This window comes from Drosophila tropicalis, unplaced genomic scaffold (assembly GCF_018151085.1).
Source record: "Drosophila tropicalis isolate 14030-0801.00 unplaced genomic scaffold, ASM1815108v1 contig_377, whole genome shotgun sequence".
Taxonomy (NCBI): Eukaryota; Metazoa; Arthropoda; class Insecta; order Diptera; family Drosophilidae; genus Drosophila; species Drosophila tropicalis.
The window spans coordinates 103,920-108,689 of NW_027172838.1; the positions used below are offsets into that span (position 1 = coordinate 103,920).

General features: G+C 46.6%; 1 long non-coding RNA gene across 1 annotated transcript; it reads left to right on the forward strand.

The window, feature by feature from the left end:
• The first annotated feature begins 2,944 nt into the window (after positions 1 to 2,944).
• LOC137572516 (uncharacterized) lies at positions 2,945 to 3,982 on the forward strand. Its single transcript, XR_011031684.1, has 3 exons — positions 2,945 to 3,057; positions 3,630 to 3,804; positions 3,919 to 3,982. It is a non-coding gene; the product is annotated as an uncharacterized lncRNA (long non-coding RNA).
• The last annotated feature ends 788 nt before the right edge of the window (positions 3,983 to 4,770 follow it).

The window sequence follows — 4,770 nt, forward strand, 5'->3', positions numbered from 1 at the left end:
AAAACTTGGTGAGGAGTACATCAAGTTTTGCTTCGGGACTAACTCGCGTCTGTGCCGCGAAAACGGATCGAGACACCGGAGGGTCAGGAGTGATAGCCCCACACAGAACCCACCCAAAGATGGTTTCTAGCCCGACAAAATCACCGATATCCTTTTTGATCCGTTCTCCGAGGATGTGGGGAAACAGGTCTACACCGATGATCATGTCAATAGGCGCGGGCTTGTTGTAGTACGGGTCAGCCAGGGGGCGATCGAGGCACTGCGTCGGAACCGTATTAAGGAATGGAGCTGTTGGAATGGCCCCTGACAATTTGGATACGACCAGGGCGGAGACCTCAATCTTGTTCAATCTGTCACACGGGGGAGACAGCATTAGCAGACACACCTTGTCGGCGCAGCCTCCATCACTCTGGCCCATGCCAGTAACCGCGGCGTCTACTGGGTAGAAGGGAGGCTGGACCATGCTGAAGACACGCTCGGAGAGAAAAGTTGAATCGGCCCCCGAGTCGATCAACGCCCGAATATGATGATCCACACCACGATGGTGCAGAGTGACAATCGCAGTGCCTAAAAGGCCTCTGCCTGGGGTAGATGCAAAATAACTTTGAGCATTTGTGAGCTGGTCGCTCGTGGACGGACGCTCTGTGGCGCTGGATGGTGGGACTTGCGCAGCGGATGGCGAGGGCACGGACACATCACTAGGATGCAACAGCGTATGATGACGTTCCTTGCAGGTATGGCAATTATGCGCACTGGAGCAGCCCTTCACTTGATGACCGCGGGCAAAACAGTTCAGACAAAGTCCCTGCTGTCTAATGGTTTCCAACCGCCTCTGAACAGGCATATCAAGAAAACTAGGGCAGAGCCGTATTGGGTGATTTTCCCGATGGCACAGCTTGCAAGACGCCGGTTTGAGCTGAGCTTTCGCTGGAAACGCTTGGACCTTCATCGTTGCAGAGGATTTGCGGGGCCCAATGGGGATGGCTTGGACACTTGGGGCCGACTTATGTTCTTCGGTGGCATCCAGGACACGATACCGATCGGTAAGAAATTGGTTCAAATCGGACCACGTTGAGACGACAGTCTTATTGGGCACTGATTGCTCCCACAGGAGGATTGTGGCCTTCGGCAATTTACTAGTGCAGATGGCGATAAGTAAGACATCCCAATTCTCAGTACTAACACCCGACCGCTCAAGTGCTGTAAGACACCCTTGAAACGCGGTCTGCAGCTCTCGCAAGGATTTGCCCGATTCTTGTGCCACCGCGGGAATCTGAAGGAGTTGTCTGGCTTGAGTCATGACAAGCAGACGGCTATTTTCGTACCGTGCGGTGAGGTTCTCCCACGCGGCCTGGAAACCCTCATTCGTCAGGGGGGACTTAGCCACGATGGTTCTCGCTTCCCCTCGCATCTTGGCTTTCAAGTGATAGAGCTTCTCCACTTGTGACAAATACGGATTGGCGATATAAATGGCGGCGAACAAATCGCGGAATGTGGGCCATGCTAGGCTGTCGCCATCAAATGTCTCTACCTCACACGGAGGAACTCTATGCCCCGGTGGCCCCGACGGAGCGGTTGGCTGACGCCTAAGAGTCGTCATCTGTGCCGAGAGCTGTTCGATGCGTTCTCCGAACAACGTCCCACATCGCACATACGCCGCGTAAGCGGATTCGTGCTTCGCCTTGATGTGGCTTATGTTTGCCAAGCTTTCCTCGTCGGCTTGGATTGTCAAGGCCTTGTGACAACGGGAGTATTCCATCTCGACAGTTGACCAAAGGGATTTGAGCTGCTCTAAGTGCATTTTAATGGAAAACAAGGGCACTTCAGAAGTTAGAGCTTCACTCTCGCGAGCTTCAAACAGAGTCAATGCGTCGCACGCTAGAACGAAATCGGAGAGGGACATTCTGGAGTGTTCTCTACGCTGTTGTGATACGGATCGGGTGACGGGAGCGTCAGAACAGTGCGTCACAACAACGTGCGGAATCTGGGTCTGGGTTGAAAGCTTGGAACGACCTTTGTGTTCCCTCGAGTCTTTAACCGAGAATCTACGACCCTCAGGTAAGCTGGACGAAGACGGACGGGACCTTGGGGATTCGCTGCGGCTGCGAACTGACGAGAACTTGCGCGAAATATCCGTACGCTTCACGGTCACCGGAGTTGTCGGAGGCCGAACCTTCTCCGGAGTTGCAGAGGGAGACGAAAGACTGTTGGACTTCGGCGCAGTCTTGGACGGCTCCGTGGACATACTCAGGGGACGACCTTACCGATGAACACCGCGTTTGTGAGCGTCTTTTTTTTTTTGTTTTGGAAGTGAGAAGTGGACTGTATGGGGACGCAAGAACTTCCTCACTGTGCACCGCAGGATTGCGGGAGGATTTTCTCGCGTGTGGCTCGGAAACGAAGCCCCTTTAATGGGGATAGATGCGGAATAATATACGAACGCACGAATGCGGATTGAAAATTACCGATGGGAGTACGTATAAAACAAAACACGGATGAAATATATAAATAAAGATGTATAGGATAAAAAAGAAAATACGTTTTTATATAAATCTGGATCTGGATATATATATGTGCGCAGAATAATGGCCGGAAAAAATTGTATATATAATTTATAAATATGGACGGATATATAAATATGGGCCCGATAGTTCTGGAAAAATATAAATATGGGCGGATATATAAATATGGACCCGATAGTGCTGGAAAAAATATATATGTATTTATTTATAAATATGGGCGGATTTATAATTAGGCGAAAAAGGAGAATCGGAAATAATGTGATTTGAATTTGGCGCGCTTGACCCGCCTATCGATATCACGACTCGACTCACGTGTCACCACTACTCCGAAAACAGCTGTCGGCCGCTGTTTATATATTTGGTTTTTGATTTTGTTGTTTAATTATGTTAATAATTTTTTGTGGTTGTGCGGAAAAACCAAGAACAAAAGAACGCTTTTACACACCGCGAGTGTTGTGCGCAAACAAAACAACCGATCAATGCATATGGACAGATGCTTTGATCTATGTATGTACGTACATGCATAAGTACACAGGTGAGTATATAGATATGTATGCACACGCGTTGTTCACAACAACAAAAAAAAACGTAAGTAATTGTAATTTAATTAGATGTGGGGTTGTGTTAAATCAATGCGCGACACCGAAATGTATTATGTGTTGTGGATATGTACATATGTATGTGCAATGAATGACTATGTAAGCATTTATGTATGTACGTATGTAAGCAAGTGCACCGGTATCCAAAGACGCGCGTGAGGAAATTAATTTCGCACCTAATTCGAACGCGCAAGAAATCGCGATGCATACGTTAAGTGCTATTTTAAAAAGAATATTTTTTTTTTTTTTTTTTTTGCCTTTTGTGTCGTGGTAAATGTGCGAAGGGATTATATGTATATGGATATGTACATATGCGCGTACATCAACAGGTGACGATGTATGTATGTACGTAGATACGCGCGTGCGGAAATAAGTTTGGCATTAAAAGTAATTATTCCAACACATAAGAAAACGCGGTAAACACTTTGATTATTATTTTTTCCTAGTTTTTATAACACTTTAATAATTTTTTTTGTTTTTTAAACTTTTACGCGGATTTGGCAAACAGCTGTGGAAATTACATACATGTACATGTGAATGCATATGTAAAAAAAAGAGGTGGATTTGGACGAGTGCGAGGAAAAAACATAAATAAAAAATGGATACTCGTGGAATGTAAAACGAGAACGTTGGACAATCACGCTAAGGATTAGGAACTACCATGTAACCTTGGAACAGGTCAGGTATGTACATACAATATGTAAAAGTGTGTAGGTCGTAGGATTGGAGAAGCGGGAAAACCTCACACTTTTAGTAGTATGGAAATGAAATGAATAATGAAATTTTGTACTTATCAGGAATTCCGCCGATGCAAGCTGGAGGAGCGGAAGGATATCCGGCTCGAAGGACCAATGTTCGTGGAGGGGCGGAAGGATCCAAATCAAATACAAGTAGTTGGCGGGTGCCGATTTCTTCTAGGTATGGTGAGCGGGTGGTAAATTAAAAACGTGCGAAAACTTCGGTTAAATCAACTTATGTTTTATTAAATATTCACAGAGAGCCCGACACACACGAAAATGGTTCGGGTTGAAAAAATTGACAAATCGTAAAGGCAAAAGAACGGGTGTTCGGGTGAAAAGCTCGATTCAGAATAATGGCGGTGCCCATTGGAAAAAACCGAGTCACTCCTCCTGGTGTGACCGTAGATGCCGAGGATCAAAAAACCCTCCTCACTCCTCACCGCTCACTGCTCTTCGCCGCTCACTGCTGTTCACCCGGTGGCGTGAACAGGCAATATCACCATTTGTAAGGAATCAGACCTCACCCACTTGGATGAGGATTCCTGCCTGCCAAGACTGATAAAGGGAGGAACCGCAAAATGCCATTCAATAACCAACACGGCAAGCCCCATCGAATTGCTGGAAGATGGCACCATATTCACGAGCAACTTTATAGGGAAGATGACAAACGGCGTTGCAAACGGCGGATCTAAGCGGTACCTTTGTCATTCAATTCTCAAACGAATCAGTGACAATTGGTAATAAAACCTTCAACAGCCAGACGATTACAAGAATGGTGGCAATACCATCCACTTTGTCAGAAGTCATAAACGAAGGGCACAGGTTAAATGTGGAATACATTCACAATTTGCACATAAACAATTTACCCCGCCTCGACACTCTAACAAAAGGGACCACCATCACGGCCAG